The 27787-nt window shown below is 39.8% G+C and overlaps 1 long non-coding RNA gene across 1 annotated transcript; it reads left to right on the top strand.

The window, feature by feature from the left end:
* Positions 1–44: 44 nt before the first annotated feature.
* Positions 45–27787, top strand: LOC119854721. The gene is made up of 5 exons (XR_005292579.2): positions 45–176; positions 22819–22900; positions 23719–23766; positions 25135–25253; positions 27433–27787. It is a non-coding gene; the product is annotated as an uncharacterized LOC119854721 (long non-coding RNA).

Raw genomic sequence — 27787 nt, 5'->3', positions numbered from 1 at the left:
AAATAAACACATGTATGATTCCTGCGCATGCGCGCTATGGACGGCGGAGCGGTCTGGTCTTATCTGCAGGCTGCTGCTGGAAATCCAGCCAAGAACGTTGAATTGGATGGAGCCACGCTCCTGAGTTGTGAGAGCTCTTCCATTCAGTATTATTAGAACCTGGTGAACTTGACTAGGTAAGTTTAGATCCTGAGTTATTCAGATCCAAATCTGAACTCTCCCAAACTTGGGAAGTAGGAGGAGGAATTCATATCGTTCATTCCAGTATGGATCTTTCCCTAATAACAAAGGACAGTTTATTATTCTCACTCATTAGTAATTACTGCTGCAGGGCTGGTCCCTGACTGTGGAATGAACTTCTCAAAGGAACTAAGAACTATCCCCAACCCAGTAGTGCCTCTCTCACAGATTTATCCTGAGTCATGGGCTCTTGGAGCCTGCAGGGGCAGCTCTCCCAATGACTGAAAAGGTAATATATATTCCCGCAGTTTTCAGGGCTGCCTAGCATGTAGCAACAGGAGCAACCTGTGAATGTTGAAGGAGCAGGAGCTGAAGCAGCCACTGCCTCAGGGGCAGCCCCTAGTCTCCCTGTTCCTGAAAGAGTGCTGGCCAGGTCCCAACTCTTGGTCAGGTTTTGAGAAGTGCAGGCCCCAGGACTAGAGGGGCTTGGGAAATACAATCTGGAAGCCACTGTGGTTTGGTTTCAGAGTAGCAGCCGTGTTAGTCTGTATTTACAAAAAGAAAAGGAGTACTTGTGGCACCTTAGAGACTAACAAATTTATTAGAGCATAAGTTATGCTCTAATAAATTTGTTAGTCTCTAAGGTGCCACAAGTACTCCTTTTCTTACTGTGGTTTGGGTAAGTGTTCCAAGGTCCGGGGCCCTGTAGGGGGAGGGAGTGGCAAGAGTCAGGGAGTGTTGCTTCATGCTAAAGCTAAACTAATCCCATATTGTTTTCACTGTGATATTATCACTTATATGAGTGGTTGATATCAGTTGTTGAATAGAAACACTCATAAATCAATTTTGAAATATTATAGTTACTTTCAGCACTTACTTTTTGTAATATTTAATTGAAGGAGATTAGACTCTACTCCCTAAGGCTGCTGTTACTGGGTAGATGCACCTTAGTTAACATTGATTAGTTATTTCATACTTTGTGAATATGTCATATGTTCTTTGCTCATATGTAATGACAGAACATATTTCACTTCTCCTGTTGCGTACAATACCTACTTTTCTCTAAAATCCCCTCTCCTGACACATTCCTTTTTACCCTGTTCAGCAACATCCAGAAAACAGAGTTAATGTAAAGTTTGTTAATATATATATGTGTACCTCATCAATCCTAAAAAGTGTTATACATTCTATGTGCAAGTGGATCATGATGCATTAATTAGGTTAGTGGTTCTCAAACTATTTATTATCCAGCCCTTCTTTTATCAAAGGAAATAAACTAGGAAGGGAGAGAGTCACAACAGCAATAGGAAATAGATGGGAGTCCCCTATTATAGGGGTGAAGAGAGGATAAGAGGAGGCTCCAATTGAGCAGCGTGGGGAAGGCGTGCATTTCAACCTGAAATCATCACACACACATTGGCAGAGGAATAGAGGGGCGTTAAAAGTCAAAAGACAAACTAAAAACATGATTATATGGTTTTCTAAATATCATGATGCCTCATGTTTTGTTCTCTTGAGGTGGTCTGGGTCACGATTTTTTATCTCTTCTTGTTGGCAATACTGCAAACCTCACCACCTTCCTCTTCAAGTGTATGGCACAAATCTTTGATCTTGCCTTCTCTAATATAAACACAAAGCAGCATGTACATAGTTATTAAAAGAAAAACCCTACCTTAACACTGTGCTGCACAGACAGTTTCCACTGGGGGAAGTATTGAGACAGAGAATGAACCACAGGTGAGTGTTACTAGTTATGTTGCTTAATGTACTACTGGAAAGTACCCAGTTACTATGGTGATCAGGGCTGTCTATAGAAGAATCTATATGGAATAGAATAAAATTAATAATTTTATAGCAGCATAAGTTTACACATTGCTTTGTAAATAGAGTAACACAAATTCCCTCCTTTTCATCATTATATCCCATAAGCCTGAAACATTAAATGTCTGAATATGAACAGAAGTTAGGACAATGAATTGGTTGTTCAGAGAAAATGGACAGTCAATTGTCTGTGTACTAGTTTATGATGAGTAGATATGGAGAAGCCTCCCAATCATATGTTTCAAAAAGGAGTGAATAAATCACCACATAAAATGCACGTTATAAGAAAATGGTCCCTCAAGGACCCTCTATATTCTTGCATCTAGAAATATGATGTTTCTGTTGTGGTGATCACAGTATGGTGATTTGTGACATTTGTCATCTGATTGTATTACTTTTATAAAATATGGGCATGAGTTTGGTGATGTTTTATAATTATTATGAAAGTGACAGGCTTACATTATTGATTAGCACCAAACATAATATAGAAGGTTAGTTCTCTCTCTGCAGACATACCTAATTTAATGTTAATGAAAGGTACTTGTTTGCCCTGAGCAGTGCTTAAAATAGATTAAAGCAGAAGGGGGAGCTCTCATCACATCTTCCAAGAACGAGGGAGAGCCATATGGGAGTACTGCTTACCCAACCAGAGAAAGGAGGGGATTGGAAGGTTCCTTCTGTTCTGCTTTTAGCAGAAGAGTTGAGCTGCATTTCCTTCCACTCCCCTTAGGTCAGCTCTGAGGAGAGAATATATTGCTACTGTAATATTATTGCATGGTGAAACCAGTAGCAACTTTCTTGGTTTTTGGAACCACCCCAGCATTCTCACAGTTGTATTGATTACAGGTCTACATCATTATTAAAATATCATTTCACTTAAAGCAGTAGATTTTTGATAGTTCCTTGAATGATCCTTTAAGATAGTCTTACTATATTCACATTTCTGTAACTCCTTTCCTCCAAAGATTTCAGCATTGCACACACATTATTTAATCACAGTTCTCATGAAAACCACGTATATATCATTATCCCTATTTTACACCTGGAGAAACTGAGGCATATAAAAGTTAAGTTTCTCTCCGTAGGTCACACATGTCCATCTGTGCCAAAGAGGCTGATGCATTTTTACTGGATTGTAGTTTGGTTTGCTGACAGATTTCAAGCTGTCATGTAATTTCAACGGGACGCCTTTAGGATCCTGCTAGGTGGCGTTACACGGTCCTACATTGCCAGCAACAAAAGGTGGGAGAATATAAGCCACAGAAAAGTGGTGAGAAATGGTATGAGGGCTCTTCTGAAAAGGGTGTAGCACAAAGGGAGAGTACGTCTGTGACATTATCTGGTTAAAATATGACCATATGGATAGTAGTTGTAACCACTATTCTATATTTGCAGCAAAACTTGTACAAAGCTTGTCAAGTGAGGTGTCTATGAAAAGGTTATGTTTTGCTGGTTATGATTATGCTATCTGTATGCATGTATACTTGGATTCCAGATATTTTCTCCTGGGATAATGCCCACAAGGTAATGCCCAGCACATTTTGGAGAAACTATTCGAATTAAGTGGCTCATAAAGAAACACTTGGTTGACAATGGACCAGGAGAGACTACATGCATCTACACTGAGTGGACTGTCATGTAAACGTGCTGTCTGGAGTGTAGGTAATGGCTCTCTGCAATGACTGAAGGAAATTGGGCATGAACATGTGACTTACCTATGTGACTCCAAACTCCATCTTGTTGCTGTAATTTTCCACAGTAAGAACAATGGGATGCCCTCCACATGGCAAAAGCTATAGAAGGCCCTGGAAACACCTCCGCTTGGTCTTCAATCCTGCTTCTTACCTGTGGAGGGACTTTGCTACAAACTCAAGCTCTGAACGACTGAGGACTGAATGATCCATCCAAGCTGTGGATGTATTCCAGAGACTTGACTTAAGACAGCAATTTATTCCATCACTGCTACAACTCTGAACCAAGAACTTTGCCATTACTGTATATAATTGACTCCTTTAACCAATTTTAACTCTCACCTTTCTTTCTTTCTTTTTATAAATAAACCTTTAGATTTTAGATACTAAAGGATTGGTATCAGCGTGATTTTTGGGTAAAATCTAAATTATATGTTGACCTGGGTGTGTGGCTGGTCCTTTGGAATCAGAAGAACCTATTATTTGATGAGACTGATTGTAAAGAACCACTCATCTCTGAATCCAGTGTTTTTGGTGGTGATATAAGAACCGGAATGCCTGAGAAAACTGCCTTTGTTTTCTTGTTAGCCAGTGTGGTGAAATAAGAGTTTACTTTTGTGGCTGATTTGGTATATCTTATAAAAGAATAACCACCAGTTTGGGGTTGTGTTTGTCCTATTTCTCAGCAGTTCATCCTGAATTTGGCATCCTCAGTTGTGATCCACTACTATGCACAAAAAGAAAAGGAGTACTTGTGGCACCTTAGAGACTAACAAATTTATTAGAGCATAAGCTTTCGTGAGCTACAGCTCACTTCATCGGATGCATTTGGTGGAAAAAACAGAGTAGAGATTTATATACACACACACACAGAGAACATGAAACAATGGGTTTATCATACACACTGTAAGGAGAGTGATCACTTAAGATAAGCCATCACCAACAGCAGGGGGGGGAAGGAGGAAAACCTTTCATGGTGACAAGCAGGTAGGCTAATTCCAGCAGTTAACAAGAATATCAGAGGAACAGTGGGGGGTGGGGTGGGAGGGAGAAATACCATGGGGAAATAGTTTTACTTTGTGTAATGACTCATCCATTCCCAGTCTCTATTCAAGCCTAAGTTAATTGTATCCAGTTTGCAAATTAATTCCAATTCAGCAGTCTCTCGTTGGAGTCTGTTTTTGAAGCTTTTTTGTTGAAGTATAGCCACTCTTAGGTCTGTGATCGAGTGACCAGAGAGATTGAAGTGTTCTCCAACTGGTTTTTGAATGTTATAATTCTTGACGTCTGATTTGTGTCCATTCATTCTTTTACGTAGAGACTGTCCAGTTTGGCCAATGTACATGGCAGAGGGGCATTGCTGGCACATGATGGCATATATCACATTGGTAGATGCGCAGGTGAAGGAGCCTCTGATAGTGTGGCTGATGTGATTAGGCCCTATGATGGTATCCCCTGAATAGATATGTGGACAGAGTTGGCAACGGGCTTTGTTGCAAGGATAGGTTCCTGGGTTAGTGGTTCTGTTGTGTGGTGTGTGGTTGCTGGTGAGTATTTGCTTCAGATTGGGGGGCTGTCTGTAAGCAAGGACTGGTCTATCTCCCAAGATCTGAGAGAGCGATGGCTCGTCCTTCAGGATAGGTTGTAGATCCTTGATGATGCGTTGGAGGGGTTTTAGTTGGGGGCTGAAGGTGATGGCTAGTGGCGTTCTGTTGTTTTCTTTGTTGGGCCTGTCCTGTAGTAGGTGACTTCTGGGTACTCTTCTGAGTCATTACACAAAGTAAAACTATTTCCCCATGGTATTTCTCCCTCCCACCCCACCCCCCACTGTTCCTCTGATATTCTTGTTAACTGCTGGAATTAGCCTACCTGCTTGTCACCATGAAAGGTTTTCCTCCTTCCCCCCCCTGCTGTTGGTGATGGCTTATCTTAAGTGATCACTCTCCTTACAGTGTGTATGATAAACCCATTGTTTCATGTTCTCTGTGTGTGTGTATATAAATCTCTACTCTGTTTTTTCCACCAAATGCATCCGATGAAGTGAGCTGTAGCTCACGAAAGCTTATGCTCTAATAAATTTGTTAGTCTCTAAGGTGCCACAAGTACTCCTTTTCTTTTTGAGAATACAGACTAACACGGCTGCTACTCTGAAAACTACTATGCACAGTTACAGTGGCATAATCTGGCTGAGATCCACAGAACCAGGTCAATTTAAGCTTTGGATCAGAACCTGACGTAATCACAATCACATGTAAGGCATTCATAAATTTAATCCAGTGGCCCTCAAAGATGCTGCATGGAGTTGCAATGTCTGTCACGGTATACATCACCAATTTTTCTTTCCCAGGGTTAAACTGAATTAAAATGTGACACAGTTTTAAAGCTCTGTTGTCTTGGTGATTTGTTTACATTCTCACGTACTCTTTCATTCCTGGCCAGTGTATATGACTTCTGTGTCAGATGCCATGACATCATCATCAGATATGGAGTGTTCTCTTATGGCTGTATAGTCTGAACTGTGAAGACCAAGGTTTCAAACACGTGTCACAGAAGATTAATTTTTTAATCACAATTAATTTTTTTGAGTTAATCACGTGAGTTACCTGTAACTAATCGACAGCCCATATATATATAAATATATATTGTGACAGGTTGGATCACAGAAACCCCCTGGGAGCTGCCACCTGATGTGCCCACACTACTTCTGCCCCTGCCAGCTTAGGACTTCAGCACCCTGTCTTGCTGAGCCAGACATGCCAGTCTGCTTCAACACAGACTGAGTGTCTGAACCACGTACCCCAAAGCTGCAGACTTAACTGAAAGCAAGTTAAGAAATGTTCTTGCCTTTGACACTCAGATGCCCAACTCCCAATGGGGTCCAAACCCCTAAATAAATCCATTTTACCCTGTATCAAGCTTATACAGGGTAAACTCAAATTGTTTACCCTCTTTAACACTGATAAAAGATATGCACAGCTGTTTGTCCCCTGCAAGTATTAATACATACTCTGGTTAATTAATAAGTAAAAAGTGACTTTATTAAATACAGAAAGTAGGATTTAAGTGGTTCCAAATAGTAACAGACAAGATAAAGTAAAATATGCAAGTCTAAGTCTAGTACAGTAATAAAACTGAATACAGATAAAATCCTCACCCAGTAAATTTACAGACTAGTTTCCTTCTAATCTGGGTCCAGCAGTCACTCACACCCCCTCTAGTTACTGTCTCTTGTACCAGTTTCTTTCAAGTATCCTTGGGGTGGAGAGGCTCTCTCTTTAGCCAGCTGAAGACAAAATGGAAGGGTCTCCCAGGGGTTTAAATAGACTTTCTCATGTGGGTGGAGACCCCCTCCTCTCTCCTATGCAAAGTCCAGCGACATAATGGAGTTTTGGAGTCACCTGGGCAAGTCACATGTCCATGCATGACTGAGTTCCTTACCAGCCAAGCCACATTCCTGGAAAAGCCCAGATGTGGATTGACACCTCCAAGTTCATTGTTGGCTTAAGGGCTTCTTGACTGGACACTTACTGAGAATAGTCTGCTTCACTAAAACCTACTCAGAATCAAACAAGTATGCAGCCAATATTCATAACTTAGAATACAAAAATGATACATGCATACAAATAGGATTAATAGATTCAATAGATCATAACCTTTACAGAGATTTTACATGGCATATGTAGCATAAAACACATTCTAGTTATGTCATAGATACATTCATAAGTATATTTCCATAAAGCCTTATGGGGTGCACCATCATATATATGTATGTCAATGGAGTTGCAATGGGTTTGAATATGGACTGAATTTGACACATTGGTGAGTCCTTTTCTTGTTGAAAATATCTGTTTGACTTATACAGCTGTTTTTTGCCTGGACAAAAATTGCAGGATTATTTTATTTTTATAGCAGAGACCTTTGGGCATGACATGCTTTACGTAATCATTTTATTAGAAAAATAGCAGACTCATAAATAATAGTATCATATAGTCAGGCTATGTAACTTTGTTATAGGGCATTTACATGAATTAAAACAAAGGACTTGTGAATAGTGCCTTAATATCGTTACATTCTCCCGCAAGCTTCAAATATACAGTTTCTAAGTGAACTGTTTTGTGCCATCTTCTCATTAACCTAAAAATACAAGAAACAGACCAGTCATTGCTTGGTATTGAGCTGTTTTGGAAAAAAGCCATGCTATTACATTGGAACAAGGGAATGGCACTTCCTCTGATCTCATATGAGCAATATGATTCAAAAATACTCTGCTCTGAGTTATGTTGCTCTGTCCACTGGCTTCTATAATCATTCATAGTTAATTTCATATTATTATGTGTTGTTGGGTACATCTGCTCAGCCCATGGCAGTGAATCTCAGAATCCCAACCCCTTCCTCAGCTTCCGAGCCCGAGCACCAATGTCCATATAGATATTTTTAGCATTGTAGTATGAGCCCAAGTCTGAAGAGCTGGGTTCTGTCACTTACTGCTACTTGTTTGTATGTGTGTTAGAGTTTTAGGTTGTAAGCAACTTGGGGCAGGGCACTTGGCTTTGGTATATCAGTGAAATCCTATGCATGTGTATGAGGCTATAGAATTATATATACAGTAATAGGCTCAATCTTATCAGGTAGTAAGCATATTAGACACCTTGCAGGGATTCAACTCGAGCAATGATGATTCTCACACAGCCATACCTTTTTTTATTTCTCAATCACTTTTTTTATATTTTAATGGTTTTGATACATATAAATTCCCCTGTTACTCTGTTTATAGTAGGATGGATTTGATTTAAATCAAATTAGTGATTTTAAATCATTATATAAATCACTAGTCAGGAAGACTCGATTTAATCATGAATTTCTACATAAAAGTTGCATTTGTTGATTTTTATAACCTTAATACATATTCTTCACAACTCCAGAGATAAATGTAGGTTTCATTTTTAAAAGGTACACATACATTTTTAAAGTGATTTATTTTGAAAACTTTTCAGTGTAGTTTTACAGCTGTATCAGAGAACGAATGATTGTTTGGTTCTTTACCAAGGTAGTTACCAAAGGTAATTGAACCAAATATTTATGAAGTCATTGGAAGGTGAACTATATCCAATTCAACAGGTTAATCATTAATATTTGGAGGATTTTCTTGCCATGCTGTATTAGGAGGAGAACATCACCAGACAGACATTTAAATTGTTTTATTTAACTAAAACAACAACGTTATGTATTCTGGATTGTTTTCTGCAACAGAAAACATATAATATTTTAACAAAACAAGCATACAAATTTTTGAATTTAGTTAAACATTCAAGTTTTTTAAAATAGGTTTGTTTTTGTTAAAATATTATATATATAAATATATTAATAACTCCTCAGGTCAACATGATAAATTAAAAATATTGGCTTGTGCAGCTAACTCAGTCGTCTTCACCTTCATTTTCCTCTTTGTTCATAATCTCTTAAAAAAAGCTTTTCTGCTTTTTTCAGGTCCCAAAATGATTTCTCAATTTGGAATGAATTGGAAGAAAATATTCTTTCTACACTGGCAGAAGAAGCTACTGCTGTTAAAAGTGAGATTATCACTATAACAGTCTCTGAATACAAGTGCTTAAGAGACTTCCACCAGTTCACTGATGTGACTTGCTTTAAAACATCATCAGCAAACATATATTTCTTGAATGGTTCACCGTTAGCTCTGAAGTTTATTATAGTTGGCATTATGGAGGGATGATTGCTGAATGTCCATGTCATAGCCAGCTCCTCTTCTTCAGCAGTTAAGGTTTGACCCTGGTACTGGGTATTGAGAATATTTACAAGAAAATGAGCTGGAGATAGTGCTTATCCCATTCGGGTTTTTTTAATGCTGTCATTGCATATTTCTCTTTTTAATATCTCACTCAGTTCCTTCCAAATTTCAACAGCGTCAGCAATAAAACAGCTATTTCCCTGCATTTTGTTTAAGAAATAGGCTTCAGGGTACTCAGCATGTGTTGAACATTTCTTTTAAGCCCAGTGTTGAGAACTTTGGCTGTGACAGTGCCATCTATTTTTTTCACAATTTTGTTCACAAACTGTCATCATATTAGGCCAATTCTTGATCTGGTGCTCAAAACGGTCCACTCCTGAGTTCCATCACATGTCTTGTAGGAGAGTTCGCTTGGTTCCTCCCACTTTTTTCAGAGAAGCTGCTCCAAAGTGGTTGTTATGGAAGTATTTTGCAATTTCAACAACATTATCCTCTATTTCTGGAACACTGAAGACTTTGGCTAGGAGGTGCATCAAATGAGCACTGCAGCCGTATGTTATTAGCTTGGGACTCTCTTCTAAATTTCTTCTCATCTTGGATACATTTGCAGCATTGTCTGTGACCAAGCTGCATACTAGACATTTGAATTTTTTTCCACAGTTTGTTATAGCTTTTACTGCTACTTCTCATAAGTAAGTACGAGTTGTGTGTGCATTAATTGATGTATCAATTATTTCTGTAAGGAAGACATCCCTTCTTCTGTTGTCATACAAGCACATTGCTCTACCCATCAAGACTCGGGTTACCAATTTCACCCTCTAGACCTTTTGCACACTGCTCAATTTCTCTTTCATACACTTTCATATCCAACAATTTGCCTGCAACATCTGCTCTGTTGAGTGGACTGTATCCTGGTCTTAATTACTGAACTATGTTAATGAAGTGTGGGTTCTCAATCATACGGAAAGGAGAGTTTGTTGCATAAACAAACTGGGCAATTTTTTCATCAATTACCTCTTTTTGTAATCTGCTGGTTCTTATCACAAACTTATCTATGGTTGTTTCTGGATGATAGAGATTTTTTTTTCTTTTTGCTACAGGTGATATACTGTGGCTATGTGACATACATGATTGGCAGATAAAATTATTACCATACCGCTCATTGAGTATTACTCATTGCATTCACTGACACTCAGTTCTACTTTAAAGGTGAAATTGTAAAAGGAAGATCTGCCGGTTTCAGCTGTTTATTTTTTTATCACAACTGCATCTAAAATGATAGTACCATAGAGTAACAACTATATTTTTTGCTCAAACATGAGAATTCAAGAATAGTCCAGACAGAAGACAGGCAGTTCTTAAGAAAGCAGTATGAAATAAAAAAATTTACTAACCTGAAGATCCTGCATGTTCAGACATGTTCCTTTCATCTTCAACGCAGTTTCCTCCTGAGAAGGAACACTTCTCATGATGTTGTTTCATTCAGGCAACCAGGCCTTTCATTTCTTTGTTGTGTGCAAAATGCAAACAGTGCATGCCTGTCTTACTCTACTTACAATTAGAGGAACTTCATTAAAATATTCCCAAACTGGGTCTCTTTTACGGCCTGCTGCCATTATAGGTTTTCCCTTCTAGTGAGAGAATGGTATGGTAGATGTCAAATCAGTGAAGGCTACACTCAGAAAGACCTCAAGACTTCTGGAATATGCTGCTCAAGAAGTTTCAATTTTGTTTCTACTGCCTGTCCCTCCCGTCTCACATTTATCTCCAGACTTCTTCTCCTTGTCCAGATCTATTCCGCCCCCAGTAATCTTCTATTCATTGAACTTTTTGAAACTTTGCACTTTTAGAGAGAGGTAAGGGCTTGACTCGGTGTACACAAATTTGCAGAGGGACAATACGGTTGAGGTCTGTTATTTCTCATCTCTACATATTTATTTATTTTAAACATTTTTGCTGTTAACAAAAACATTTTTGCTCTGAGACACACATCCACAGTTTGAAAACTGTAAAAATAAGCATTTCTGATGGTATCTTCTAGACTGAGCACTGAGTCCCATTGGGTAGATAGAAAGATTAACCTAAATAATCTATACAGAAGCTTCTGGAACCCCATAAAATTGGGTCCCTAATCCATGAAATATTGGAACTCATTTACAAAACTTTTCTTAAACATGACATTGAATATATTTTCATACTATAGAATTAGAATTTATAATCCCTATTCCATGATGAGATTTCTTATAGCTCAAAGGTATCTTTAGATAGGTTTTTTCCTCAAAAAACATTTTATCAAAAAATCTAATTTAAATTTTAAAAAAATCAGAATTTTTTTAAATCCATTGATTTTTATCCACCCTGGTTTATAGTGTAACAGAGGTGAAACAGTTACTTGGGAAGCCTTGAAGTAGTCATCTACTACATATATGTCTTAGCACACAGAACTCATGGGTATATTGATGGGTTTCACATCGGGACCAACGCGTATACATCACTGGCTCTGGCAAAGGGGTTGGCCATCAGCCACTGAATTCAGGTTTACAACTGGTAATCTATTAACATTAGCTTTCCATGTGTTCTGGCAATAAGGCTGATGATATTGTATCATTTCTCACAGTTTATATGTAAGTGTTTTTATTTCCTCTTCATTATTTCCCACTAGTTTTGTCAGACACAGAGAAGATTTTTCAGCAGTATTCACTAGTACAGAACCTAACAATATTCACACTGAAAATGTTCTCCACAGTTACGTTGCACAGCTGGGAGCATGGCGGCACTGAGCGTTCGCTGCACAGCTGAGAACTTATCAAACGTCCTCATGGAACAATGGAAAGTAATAAACTAGTGCAACTCAAGGGCTGAATGTGGCCTATTGCCTCTATAGAGCAAATTACTTAAATAATTAATATCTTGCTAAAAATTAACCACAGTATATCTATTGTCAAGGACACCTCAAGCCAGATCCTCAGCTGCTGTAAAATGTCATAGCTCCAGTGATTTCAACTGAACTGTGACACTTTACCCAGGTTGAAAATCTGGCTTTGTGAAAATTTGGCTTTTGCATAAGCCAGATAGCTTCTTGTTTGGCTTATGCAAAATTGCCTCCCATAGCAACTTCAACTCTACTAAAGTCCTTTGAATGAAATAGTTCTGCTGGCTAAATATATTGTAGAACCTTTACAAAGGGGAATGGTCGATGCTATAGCAAGTGGCACAGCAATCATATAGTGAGTACCTTAGAGCAGTGCTTCTCAAGCTATCTGATGTGGGGGACCGGCAATTTTTTTTTTTCCAGTGTGTGCACAGACCGGCAGCCGATGGCTTGCGGACTGGCACCGGTCTGCGGACCACCACTTTGAGTAGCACTGCCCCTTAGAGTTTACAAAAACATTTATATTTAGGATTTCATTCCTGATTCTCTGAACAGGAGTTTAACAAAGATGCTTCCTAGAAAGACAACCAAGACTAGCTAGTGGGGTGTGTGTGTGTGTGTGTGTGTGTGTGTGTGTGTGTGTTTGTGTGTGTGTGTGTGAGACTTTTTACACAGTCAATTTGCTATAAGTATTTTAAAAATGAGCCACTTGTAATTTGAGTTTAAATATCAATTCCTATTTGTAGACAATTTAGGTTTCATTTGATTACTGGGCATTGAAAGTGAGAGTTTCACAAGAGTTAAGTTTCAAAAGGTGTCTTGGTTAACATGGAATTCCATAAATTTTACAAGAAAGACTTGAATGGAGAATCAAGGAATCTGACAGTTACTTTATTTTTTAATAGTTTCTTTTAATTGTATGGTAGCTTATAATTTTCTTATAATTTAATTATAATATTTGTTAATATATTGCAATATTCTTGCTCGACATTTTTAATCAAGAAATACAATTTTAAAGGTTTGTTTTTTTTAACCAGTAAAACTTTACAAAAAATAAGAGTACTTTTAGATAATAGTTGGGAGGTGGCATAAAATTATATAACATGTAATAAGTTTGCAAATCATGACAAATTAATACATGATCCTGATGCGAGATGCTGTTATCAAGTAGATGGGGCAAAGGACTGACAGATGGGAGTTCTAAACATTGACTCAATATGTGGACTTGCGTTAGGCCAACATTTTCAAATGAGGCTATTGAGTTGGTGTATAGGCCATGGTTTTCAAAGGTCCTGAGCACCAAACATTCCAGTTAAAATCAGTGAGAGATGTAGGTGCTCAGCACATCTGAAAGTCAAGGCCTTCAAGCTCTGTAAAGTTGGACACCCAAAAAATTAAGGACCCCAAAATTAGTGGCCACTTTTTGAAAATTTTCTCTGTAATATGTTTGTTTCCTCTGTAAAAAGGGAATAATACCTACCTCTTGGGGTATTTGGAAGATGTATTTGTTGGTTTATAAAGCATTAAAAATGCTAAGTAGCATTATTATAAAGATGTCTTTATTGCTTTAATGCTAATTTAGCCTTACATTTCTTTGCTAAAAGCTCAAGGTTGCTTCCTGTATGTTTTCATAACCTGAACTCCATGGGTGCTTTTAGTCAATTGTTAGATCAACATTTACGTTTCACCCCCCCCTCCTTTTTTTTTTTTAACTAATCTGTAGTTGATTATCAGATCTTATATCATACTAGGATTCCTTCTGGACAAATCGCACCTGTTTCTCTAAAATCCATAATAATACTGGCCTCTTTACCAACAGGCCTAAAAATGCCCTTGGGATCTGCATATAGGAGAGAGAGCTTCTCTCCTCATGCCATTCAGCTGTCGCTGTAGTCAGCAGAGATGCTTAAACTAGAACGCCTTCTATACAGTAGAGGCTTTTGGCAGAGTGTGTATCCTGAGGGGCCCACAACTCTGCATTTCACTCCCTCTCCTCCACATTAGTTTTAAATAGCAAAGTCAGTTGAACTTCAGGGCACACTGCAAGGCTCATGTTTTTACCCAGGCTTTTGGAGAGTGAAGGGACCACTAAGAGCTGTTATATATTTAAAAAAATTGTTAGAAGGAACCATTATGATCTAGTCTGATCTCTGACATAACACAGGCCATAGAATTTCACTCATTGATTCCTGCATCAGGACAGTGTCCGGTTGTGCTAGAGCATATAATTCAGAAAGACATCCCATCTTGATTTAAACACTTCAAGAAACAGAGAATCCACCATGTCCTTAGGTAAGCTGTTTCAAAGGTTAAATTACCCTCACTGTTAAAAAATTGTGCCTTAATTCTAGCCTGAATTTATCTAGCTTTAGCTACTAGCTGTTGGATCAGGTTATACTTTTTTCTGCTGGAATTATACCTTTTTCTGTGAGTTTAAAGAGCCCCCCAGTATCAAAATTTTTCTCCCTATGTAGGTACATACAGATTGTGTTCAAGTTACCTCTTAACCTTCTCTTTGTTAAGCAAAATAGATCAAGATCCTTTTGTATCTCCCTGTCAAGCAGGTTTTCCAGACTTCTGATCATTCTTGTAGCTCTGAACTCTTCCTTACTTGTCAACATCGTATTTGGAAATGAAGACACCAGAACCGAATACAGGATTCCAATTATGGTCTCACTAATGCTGGTATACAGTAGTAAAAACTTCTACTCGATATTCCCTGGGGTATATGTCCTAGGATCCCATTTGGTCTCTAAGCCATAGCATTGCCCTGAAAACATATTATCCTCTCTGACCGCAAGTCCTTTTCTGAGTCACTGCTTTTCAAAATACAGTCCGTTATCTTATAATCATGACACCTGCTCTAGCCTGCCTCAATTTCCCCCTCAGGGAGATCACTTTAACAGACTGATCAAGAAGAAGGCAAACGCTTTACCTGATAGTAGTAGCTCTTCTTTTAATAAAGCCTTCTGAAAGGAGCACTTGTACAAGGTTTTAAAGATCCTTGCCTCAAAGTTCAGATAAAACTTAAAAGTCCCCAGACAAAAGTCTCTGGGTTCCAGCAGCTGCTTCTTCTGCTCTAAGGTCTCCGATTTCTCCACTGCCAGAATGCTATTAGTCTTTCCTCTGCTAGGTCAGGGTCTTTCCCAAGCCTGCCTGACTGGAGAGCACCGGAATTCCTTCTCCCTCTGTCTTTGGAGCACCACTTCTGACTACTATAGGATTTCCAGAACTCCTCTTGCTTCTGCCTCATCAGCCTCCCTTACTGAACTCTCCTAAGCCTTTTAGTAGGTCCAGCTGTTCCTTACTTAACTGCCTTCCAGCTACAGTACTTAGGAAGTTAACTGTGCAGAGGTGGAGCTGGATTGTCTCATTCCCTTCAGCAGAGCCTGTCACTGGTAAGCTGGGTATCTGACTCCTCTTAGGGCCAGCTCCATGACACTGGCTCAGAGAGCTTCTCTATTAATAAGTGTGGGCGTGTCATGAGAGTGTTGGGGATTAGATCTGTTTGTTATCTCTAGTTGGTTACTTGTTTTATTTTCTGTTTCGGGGGAAGCTCCAGTGGTTTATTTTGTTTATTAATGTACTTTAAAAATTATGCCAGTGGTGCCTGGCGCCCTCCATAGGTGCTTGCTTTTCCTATTAGTTATAAATCAATAAATCTATGTTCTTAGTACAAACACATAGCATTTTCCCTGGGAAACAAGCACATCACGTACAAGTGGTAGTGATCCCAGGCTCCTCACTCTTGAACTTGAGTCAAGGTAATCTAAAGACTGCTTATTTCATCTAAACCTTCCTTAAATTTGGGTAAATATCTTCAAGATACGTTGTTTCATGTTGTCTTATTACCAGGTTGGGATAAAATACATTTTAGGTCTGTAAGAGGATTTGAAATGATGAAAGTCTGGACTCATTCTCATGGAAATGATGGATTTTTCCAGGAACAATTCCTATTCTGTAGAAACTGTCCCCTGTGACATTACATGGATTCTTATTCCTACAGAGTAGCCTGGGAAAGGGTGACTTAAAAGGTCAAAGGATCTCTTTGATCCCTCTAGTAAAATATGGAAGGCATAGCAAGTGTGGCACTCTGGGTTTAGGGGGACATTAATATACTAGCTGCCTTTCACTCCCCGCACAAGACCCAAACAAGCAAATTGCAGGATGAGAGAAGAAATCATCAAGTTGCCCCTTGAAAAATTGAAAAAGTGTGTAGCCTACCTGCTGTCCCTTGAGGCCTCACTTAGAAGGTTTACTGACAGTTGGCAAGTTTTTTATGGCTTCAGTTTTCATTGTGCATATTTTTTGAAATCTTCAGCATATGACTTTGTATCAGTTTGCATAGACACTGGAAGTAACATGCTCAGCTCCTGTAAGTCACATCCTGAACACCCATCACGCAACATTCACCTCCTGCAACTGAATAAAGTTCTGTGTACGAGGGCTCTGAAGGGCCCCTGTCCCAGGGCCAGCTCCAGGCACCAGCTTTCCAAACAGGTGCTTGGGGTGGCATTCAGAATGGGGCGGCAGTCCGTGTCCCGCGGCAGCTCTGCCGCTGTTGTGGCGGCGGCAATTCGGCAGCAACTGCTTGGGGCAGCAAAATTGGTAGAACTGCCCTTGCCCTATCCTGTCCTGTTTGGCACCGTAACTTGACATTCAGAATCTCAAAATGAGTTCTCGATAGATTTGCATTCATGTCTTCATGAGATTGTTTTGACAACACAAATGAGTGAGCTAACTAGCATCATGCTTGTGCAGTAAGCAGATTTCATGAATTTTATGAATTGCTGCATGAGTCCTTATGTGTTAGTCACAAAATAAAGAAACTGGACCCAATTCTGAAAAACTCACATTAACTACCACACAAACTGGATTAGAACTTCTGTTACAAGTTTTTACTGTTAGGTTTGTGTAAGTGTGTAACTATATATTTAAAGGGAGTCTCAAACAAGCTATATTCTGGTGTAACTTTATTGAATGTGATTTGTTTTCACATGTAACTCTATTGCCATGTGAAGGAAGAGCACCAACCAAGTTCCAAGCAAATATCATTTCACCATCTACCTACACTGTCAGAAATGCCACACAGAGAACCCCTCCTCCACATCTCTCCTACACTGGATAATAACATCATAGGTGTTGGGCAGGATGGATTGGTTTCCATCTGGACCAGAAACTTAAAATTGAAGAAAAGTCAGCTTATACTTGTGAATTTTTTTAAAAAAAGAATTCCATTTAAAGAAATCTATATAGTTTGTGATGCCTCAGAATCTTCACCCTCTGATCCTAGAAATTAAGTGTTTCCACATAGACTATCACACTTAAATTTCAGAACTAATATCTGGTATCAGAGAGGAGAAACTCCATTTCTGTTATTTGGAAGCAGCCGTTTCACAGAATTTTAAAGTGATGGAAAGATTAGTTTTTACTGTCAGTAAAGTCCCATTAACTGATGATTGGTTCTGGTAGATTAGCTGGTTTGATGTCAAACTCTAGAACATACTTGGTGGATTTTTGCAATTCACAGTGGTGTGTTAACTCTGCAACCCATATATTACGTGATGTATTAACATTATAAATCACAATAAATTAATCTTTCAGATGAAGATAAATAAAAGATCTTGTTAGTTAGATGTGTTATTCGTAAAGGTATTATGCTGCTATTTGCAAGAACAGAAGTGCTGGCATCTGTGTTTCACCAAGTGTTAGTTTAGGCCAAATCCAAATAAAGCTTCACAGACTCCCAATTTTGCTTGGTTAGGAAGCTGTGGCCTTTCCTTTTGATAGTTATTCATGCCTTTGCTGCCTCCATATTTAAGTGGATTTATAAAATAAAAGCACCTAAAAAGCTCTGAATGCTCTCCCACTAGTTAGATGCACATCTGAATTACAGAGCTTGGCTTCAACTCTTACTTCCCAGGCACAATCAAATAGTAAACCAATACCCCATTGCACTGATACCCTACTCCTCTGTAAATTAGTCTGCCAAAATGCCTGAAGAAACAGATGAGCTTGACAACATTAAGTACTACAATGTATTCTACTGTGTAGTGGCTTGAACAGCACCCATTTACATAGCAATGTTTTTCACCTGGAGGGTATTATACCCATGCTCCAGAGACTGAACTAGCTTCCAGTTCAGATCTGAGGGCGATTCCCAATGCTTGTTTATGAGCCTTAAAACCTTTTATATTTTGTGTATTTATGACCCAACCCCTCTCTCAGTTCTTTTCCTAGCAGTTGACTGAACAGGGACACTTGAGTTACCAATCCCAGACTTACAAACTGGTAGCAGGGTGTTTGCACTAAGACTGAGAATTCGCAGCTCCATGGTACATCCTCAGTCCACCACAGCCAGAATTTTTTAACCTTCATATTATACTGCAAAGCCTGGGTAAACTGGCAGGCCTTCTCTAGTCTTTGTTACACTAACATTATGTATCCAATTGTCAAAAGCACTAGTGTTCACAATGGTTAAATGCTAACATAGGACTGCACAGCGTTCCCTGAGGCAGAATCCTTAATCCTTAATAGGCCAGATGAGCTCTATATAATCACACAGCAATCATCCCGTTAACTAATAGACTCACTTGACTTCAAGATCAGAAGGGACCATTGTGATCACAGGTTGACCTCCTGCACGTTTTAGGCCACAGAACCTCACCCACCCATTCCTGATATCTCATGCTGTATCTGAATTCTTGTTTTAATTAGCATTTTTTCTTTATGTATTTTTCAGAACTCAAATATTTGTATTTATCCATACATTGAACCTATGCACTTTGATTTTTTTTTTTTTTATGTATTTTCATCTCACATTAAGTACTTGGCAATTTCCTTTTGGACTGCAGGATGAAAACAAAGTATTAAAGAGAAAACTGAAATGGATTTCAGATTCAACTTTAATGCCTCAGTACAATAAGCTGATTATTGGAACCTTTTGATAGTTAAGTAACCCTTTGCTGGAATTCTGAATATGAATGAAACACGCACATTTGAACAGTACTTTTGACTTTAACAAAATACAGCCTCTTAAACGCAGATGAATGATGTTTTCTTTTAAAAGGTGAATGGGTCAGAAAAGGTGAACATGCCTTTGTTGGAAATGTGAACCTTGTATTTATTCTAATTTTCTATCTCAAGACCAGTGAGCAGCCTCAGTCCAATCCCTAGACAATTGATAAACATATTGAATATGTGTAGTCCCAATGGGTAAATTTCAGAATTTAAGATTAGTATTTTTCCCCCATTCACATCTGTTGTCACTCTAAGGATTTAATGCCTTCCTCTGAAGCATTAAGTATTAACCATTGCCAGGTGAAACATACCAGGTCTATGGATGAATGTATGGATTTGATTTGGCAAATCCTATGTTCCTAGGATGAGAGTGCCTGTATAACTGCTGAAGTTCACCTCATCTTTAAAAGCCTGGCTCTTCACTATCAACATAGAGGTTTTGTGAGGCAGGAAGTAAAATTTCAAATTCTAGCAGGATGATAGGCCACCACTTAAATGTGAAGTTTCCCTCTCAGTGCAAAACTTTGAGGTAAATTTTGCAGTTTCTTGAACTACGTGACTCTCTTGAAGCAAATAAGACTATTCTGTCAAGAATTAAAATACTTTTTGGCCAAATTTAGCTTTGGTATATGCAGGTACAGCTCCACTGAAGTCAGAAGTTGTGCCTCCTTGCACCAGGGCTGAATTTGGCTCCCCATATTCAGGACCAAAATTCTCTCTTGGAAAAAAAAATTGCATTTCTTCAATTTTATTCAAAGCAAAGTATCAAAGTACTTTATCCAAAATGAATAGAAAAGAGACAGTAGTCACCTAGAATTCAGAGGTTCAAAAGTGTTAAATGCAACTCAGCTGCTGATGGGTCCTTACTTTTAATCAGCAAGACGCAGGGAAGGGTTAGTGTTACCTTGAATAAAGGACTCCATATTTGTATCCTTGAGACAATCTGGGTGTGCATGGAGATTTTATAGCACTTTGAAATATCAGTTCTTAAACAAAACTCTGTTTTTGTTAGTGTTCCTCCCTAATATTCTCTTGTGCTGTGTTCAGACATTGATCACATACTTTTCCTTTAGAGCTTTTCATAACATTCTGCCAGGCTATTTGTAACATCTCTTATTGCAGCATAACACTGATGTAATGAGCAGAATTTCTGTTCTCTCTTTCTCTTCCTCTCGATAGCCAACATTTTCTTTTTAAAATAATTGTACTTTACTACTTCCAGTTGCTCAGGTGGTTTCTCGACAGAATGATATATTCATCTGTTAATGTGCCCACATTACTGTCCATGTCAGTGAGTTATATGGGATTGGATATTAGGATTAATGAGAGGTTTTTAGAGATGTATGAGTTTATTTAGAGGAGACCCATATAATCTTACGCTAGTCTACACTAGCAACTTATGTTGGTATAACTGCATCATTCAGGAGGGTAGATTTTCCACGCTCCTGACTGCCTTATACTGACCTAACTCCCAGTGTAGATAGCGCTGTGTTGATAGGAGGGCTTTTCCCCTCAACATAGCTATTGCCTTTCAAGGAGGTATGGAGTATCTACACCAGGGGAGGGCAAACTTTTGGTCTGAGGGCTGTATCAGGTTTCTGAAATTGTATGGAGGGCTGGTTAGGGGAGGCTGTGACTCGCCAAACAGCTAGGCATGGCCCTGCCCCTGCCCCCTATCTACTCTCTCTCCTACTTCTCGCCCCGTGACAGCTGCCCCAGGACTCCTGCCCCATCCACCCCCCGCTCTCTGGCCCCTCATTACCCCCCATCACCCATCCAATCCCTCCTCTCCTTCCTGATTACTCCCCCGGGATCCCTACCCCCATTCAACCATCCTATTCCCCGCCTTCTGACTGCCTCGACCCTATCCACACCCCTGCCCCTGACGACCACCCCGCAACTCCCCTACCCTCTATCCAACCCCCCACAGCCTGCCTCCTTACCGCGTTGCCTGGAGCACCAGCGGCTAGCAGCGCGGCTGCACCAGGACAGGCAGCCGCGCCGTGCAGCACAGAGCACCGGGTCAGGTGGGCTCTGCAGCTGTGCTGCTCCACTGCCCAGAGCATTGTTCCGGCAGAGCAGTGAGCTGAGGCTGCGGGGGAGGGGAACAACAGCAAAGGGGCCAGGGGCTCGGGCCAGGCAGGACGGTCCCGCGGGCCGGATGTGGCCCGTGGGCCATAGTTTGACCACCTCTGATTTATGCCGACGGGAGAAGTCCTCCCTTCTACATAGGTAGTGTCTTAAGTGAAGCATTGCAGCTGCACCACTGTAGCCTTTTAAGTGTAGACATGCCCTTGGTCTCTTTGTTATTACATGATCCTCACAGATAACACGGATGAAGGGAAACTGGGCTCATCTGTCTGACTAATCATGAAATCTCCACGAGAGAGTCCTGTAGTGACCAGAACAAGGAACAATTAGGACTGTTTAGCATTATTCCTGGTTCTGCCTCTGACTCTCTAGCCTGATTTTCTTCTCCTACACCAATTTTACACCAGTGAAAATAAACTGATTTCAGTCAAGTTACTCCTGATTTACATCAATCTGAGAAGCACATCAGACTTAACATCTCTGGGCTTTGGTCCATCTGTAAAATGGACATAATATTTCTTCAATAGAGATAAGATTATTAATAATATTAATGAAAGGTATGCTAGTAGTGCAAATTATTATTGTTAAAATATTAAATATTTTATTAAATATTAAAATAAAATATTGTTTAATATTTCATGTATTCTAGTGTATTAAGTAAAATCCATGGTGTTTCATAAATGTTTCAGTGACAGAGAGATACATCTATATGAACTTTCCAACTTTCAGCCATACTGTCAAATCATTGTGGCACCTTAGAGACTAACAAATTTATGTGAGCATAAGCTTTCGTGAGCTACAGTTAGTCTCTAAGGTTGCCACAAGTACTCCTTTTCTTTTTGCGAATACAGACTAACACGGCTGCTACTCTGAAACCTGTCAAATCATTGGCTTTGAAACAGTGCCTCTAGATTACAGATATGATCTGCTATTCATATTAATTATAATCAAAGATGACAGGATATTCTGTTCCCAGTGAACATTTGGGGCCATGTTTACTGCTGGCATGTGCCCGTGCAGTTTCATTAAACATATTGGAGTTGAGCCTGCTATGCCAATAGTGATTTCTTTCCTGTATCTTTTGTGTTTCAGCAATGCCATCAAGTTTTAAGCTGTTTGTGGTATAGGCTGTGGCTGAAAACCTGGCTCTGCTGAAGTCAAGGAGAGTTTAATCACTGACTTCAATGGAGCCGGGATTGTACCCTGTGTCTGCAGTTATAGAGAAGAGTACAGATATTAGTTGTATTGTTATCTCATTTATTCCACAAAATAAGCAATATTGTAATATTATTTGTAATTAATCTTATGATTTTTATTACATAAATTAATCTTTGACTATACTGGGAATGGCTGCTTTATTGAATGCCTTGTAAAAATCTGTTTATCCTTTTATGAAGTATATGTCAGCAGAAGAATGACTAGTATGTGAGGAAGTATCGGGAGGAAGATGAATGCATAATATTGTATGGTGATGAACAGGTATGTTAATTATACCTGTACAGTATGTTCAGTTTAGTTAAAATGTAGTAGAAGAAATGTTAGTTTAGTATAACAAGTTAGCCTGTATAGCCTAAACCAGGGGTGGCCAATCTGAGCCTGAGAAGGAGCCAAAATTTACCCATGTACATTGCCAAAGATCCACAGTAATACGTCAGCAGCCCCCAGTCTGCTCCCCTCAAGAGCCTCCTGCCCACCGGCAGCCCCACCAATCAGCGCCTTCCCCTCCCTCCCCTCACCTCCCGATCAACTGTTTTGTGGCATGCAGGAGGCTCTCTGGGAGAGGGGGAGAAGCAAGTGCATGGCAGGCTCAGGGGAGGGGGCGGAAAGGGGTGGAGTAGGGGTAGGGCCTGTCTCAGAGCCAGGGGTTGAGCAGTGAGCACCCCCTAGCACATGGGAAAGTTGGCGCTTATAGCTCCAGCCCCAGAGTCGGTGCCTATACAAGGAGCCACATATTAACTTCTGAAGAGCCACATGGCCACCCATTGCCTAAACATACTCCGTGAGAATAGGGTTTTTTTTCTTTTGTTTTGTTTTGTTTTAATTATCTTTGCTGTTTATGAAATTGATTAATATGTGAATACGTTGACTAATGGGAAGCATAGTCAGGAACAATCCAATAAAATGTTTAAAGCAAGCAGGAATGTTTTGACTGGGAATTCAATGCTAGAAACAAAAATGTCTGTTTAAACCTAGAGTTTAAAATTTCACATGTGCTTTAAATATTTGTTATAGCTGAAATGTGAACTCTTACTCAGTCCCTTCATTATGGGTGCTAACTTGTTGGCATTTTGTTCCAGAGGGCTGTGTTAACATCATCTTATCTCTTCTGTGGGAGAAACACTGAGGTATGCAATTAGTTCTTTAAATCTCAGCAGAAGATGATGTAAAGAATCATACCCAGCTCAGGCAAGCTTAGCACAGCCCTAGTGGCTTGACCTAGGAGAAGCTACCTTTCAGCTCAGTTGCTAGAAGTGCTGCCAAGGCCATAAGGATCCTTCGTTGAGTCTCAGATGTACTAATGCACAAGATGCGATTCTAGGGAATCCAGATGGTGGATTTCATTAACTCATTAGATCCCTAGTGTCTGGCTAACTACCAACACCTGAGCACCTATGAATACTTCAGTTGATGACAATGATAATAAATACTGATCACTTTAAAACAGTGTTTTACATTCTCCAAATGCTGTAGAGATAGACAATTAAAGTTAAAACTATGTTTATAAAAGCTTATAGACCAGAGCAAAGAGAGCAGAAAGAGCCAGTGGTGGGAGGAGGGGTGTTGTGGCTGAACAATGAGCCCTTTGGTCAATTGAGAAGCACCAGTGAGAGGCTGCTGAAGTGAATTCTGTCTTGTTCTCAGGTTTGTGGTGTTACGTACAGCCTAGTTGTTGGGACTGCGTGGCTGAATGTTGACATGTAGGGGAAGGAGAAGGGATGTCTATTGCTCTCAGAAGTTTTCAAACAGTCCCACATCCTGATTCCGATGTGCTAATTGACACAATGCTGGAATGATTCGACTGTAAACACAGCAAGGAATTCTGTTACTGAAATAAAAAATCCATTACAATTGCGTTTAATATCAGATTTAGGCATTTTTATATTATTTTTAACAAAAATCTACAATTTTGGCCTAAGCTACCTGGCAGTATCCATTTAATTAAGAACAAATTGGTTTTATGATTCCTGTCTCATGAATACCACTTTGATGACAGTGTAACTCCATTGATTGTAACTCCATTGATTTCAGTGGAGTTGCTCCTTATGTTTACCTGGCTAAGTGAGAGCAGAATTATACTTTATAATACTATAATTTATACTCAAAAATCTAGCTCTTTGGGATGGTCCCATTTTTGTTTTATGTTTGTACAGTACCAACCACAATGGGCTCCTACCCTCTTGATACTATTTCGAGAGTAATAGCGCAGAGTATTCAATTATAAGAGTTGATTTTCAGACACCCTCGTCATTCCAGTCTCGTTAGCAAAGGCTTGCGGCTTGATGTTCAACTGCCTTGCATCTTGCGTTATTATTCATTTAACACCTGTGCAAAGTGAATGTCTGATTCAAGAGAATGGTTTGCACAGTTATAAATGAATACACAAGGTCCGAGGCACTGGGAAATCAAATCCTTTTATTCAAAAATATCAGTTTATAAAACAAAACAAAATAAACTCAATTCCCTCAGTTACCAACAGTTTTCCATGACTATAGGAACTCGACAAAGTGTCCCAGCTGTGGAGGAAATCCCCAGTGTTTCCATGGAGAACATTAATGACAGAAGAAATATCACCTTCATTCGCTGAAAGGTTCATAATGATTGGGTGACCAAGGTAAGAGAACTTGACTTGCAGTGTTAGGAGTGTTCTGTATTTGGGAGCCTAAATTTCATTCTACTTCCTAACTTCTCAGTACATTTTATTGTTATTGTTTTCTTTGCAAGCCTCCTGTAGAGCACTTTTCATTTGTACGTTTCAATAGTATAATTAATGCATTGACTATGAAATGATATTTGTTAACATATACATCATTGCTAAATAGCTAAAACAATGTATTAATTTGGAAATGGTTACAGAGTACCTGAGTTCCTCCTTCCCTCACTAGCCCTCCCATTTTTAGTGGAGTATTCCACTTGTCTCTGAGTACTATCGCCCCTTTATTATTTTTTTGTACAGTAGCACCCAAAGCACCAGCTGAGTTCAAGTTCCTGTTGTGCTAGGTAGTGAACCTACACATAGTTAGAGACAATCCTTGCCCCAAATAGCTTACAGTCTAAATAGGCAAAACATAAAAAGCATTAGAAAGGATGGAAAGGAAGTATTATTGTGTCCCACATTATGTAAAGTTGGGGAAACTGAGGCACTGCTATATTAAGTGATTTGCCGAAGGTTAAACAGGAAATGTTATGGCAGAGCTTGGAATTCAACCCAGATTTCTTTCCAGTTCATATCCTGCCTACCACTCTGCCACAGGAGTAGGAGAAGGGGGTAATTCCTTTTGCAGCCCAATGATACTGCTCCTTGTTTGACCAGGGTCACCGTGGAGCTAAAAAAGCCCATTCTCTCCCTTGGGTGGTGCATGCTGCTTCTGTGGCACTCCCAACCTTTGGCGACCTAAGAAATGAAACACCAGAACTGAGAATCCAGCTTGATAAGAGAAGGACTCTGGTCATGTAGGAGATCTATTGGTCTGGCCTCTGTGGCTGATGATATTTTAATTTTATGTTAATACCATATGTAACATTATTGGCGTAGGGGGGCTCTCTCACGTCAGCATAATGTTAGCTGCTTCGTGTGTTTTGTGAGTGGACCTTTCATGTCGGACTTTCCAGGCAGTGTTTGAGAGACTAGCACACAGTTTTCACTCTTGTTAATAACAGCATCATGCCTTATTCCCTATGGCCCAGATTCACAAAAGTATTTGGGTGCCTAAGTCCAGCATTTAGGCACTACTGACATCATCAAAATGGCTGTTCAACTGCTACCTCACTCATAGGTGCCTAAGCTTCCACTTGTGAACATTCACAAAGCCACCTAAACAGTGACTCTGCCCCACAGCCAGCAAGCTGCTCAAAGCCCTACCTCAAGCCAAAGCCCCAGAATCCCCAAAGCAGGATTCTCAATCTATGCAGAGGACCCTTCTGACTCTGTCACCAGCAGGGACTATTCCTTAGGCCTGCTTTTGAGCATGCCCAAGACCTGATATAAAAGACAGCCAAGAGAGAATTTCTCTCTCTCCCACGCAGGGTGTTTAGGACACTCATCTGGAAAGTGGGAGCCCTGGGTTCAAGTCCCCTCTCTGCTCAGTTTGGAGCAAGGACTTGAACTGAGCTCTCCCACATCATATTTATGTGCCCAAATTATTAAGCTGGAGGGCATGGATCAGTGTTCATGTCTCACTCCCCATCAGTACCCAGCCCAAGCTGGAGAAACTAATGATCCAGCCAGCAGACCAAATAAAGTGATGAATCCTGGCCATCTGAGGCACGTTGCGCATACGCTAAGAAGATGACCATTAAGCTATTGACTATTCAGGGTTGAGGTCCCCTACCTCCACAAGAAAGGGCTGACGTGGCTTAGACATGTAATTGCAGGAGAGGGTTCATGGCTGAGAATCACGAGTGGAGGGAGGAACCTACTTCTGGCCCATCAAGTGCATAAACACCTGTGAGGATTTGGGCCAAAGCCCTTTCTTCACATTTCACTTCTGGATTGCTTTACTCAGCTTGCTGGCTTCTGAGGATCCCTTTCTTATGTACCTAATTCTCCCCATCCATTGTATGGGGAGCCTAGGCATCTATGTTAGGGCTGAGAATTCCACAGGGTGGCAGGGCACCTAGGGGTCAGCTGTTGCAACACTGAGTGGAACAACACCCCAGTACCTTTTTGAATATGGCCCTAAATGTGTCTAGATAGAAGAGTAAACAAGTCTTTTTAAAAAATACAGTTAAACATGAAAAGCATGTCAGGCATTTACTGAAAATTTCTGCATTTTTTCTGTTATCTGTTGCAGATCAAGTACATTCATTCTATAGAATCCATTATATCTAGTTCAAATGATGATTATACTGCCCTAGTGATAGGTAAGTGAAAATTCATGAGCAGAGGAAACTTGACATAAGTTGAAATAACTTCTGTAGGAAGGAAGGCTTGCCCTTGAATCCCAGCAGTTTTTTAAAAGGATGACCCTGTCCTGATCAGTTTCATTTTCAAATTCCATAAGGATGTCAAAGGTTCGCCACTGTGCAGAATGTAATCTTGCAACTGGCCTTCTGGCTTGTAGGGGGAAGAGTCCTAAGGCCATTCCTAAAAGACAGATTTCTCTGCACAGCAGTGCTGCTGTTTGGTTACCTGGCTCTAATGGCCTA

This window comes from Dermochelys coriacea, chromosome 4 (genome assembly GCF_009764565.3).
Source record: "Dermochelys coriacea isolate rDerCor1 chromosome 4, rDerCor1.pri.v4, whole genome shotgun sequence".
NCBI lineage: Eukaryota > Metazoa > Chordata > Testudines > Dermochelyidae > Dermochelys > Dermochelys coriacea.
Note: the sequence above shows the minus strand (reverse complement) of the source record. Positions and strands in the feature narration are given on the sequence as shown.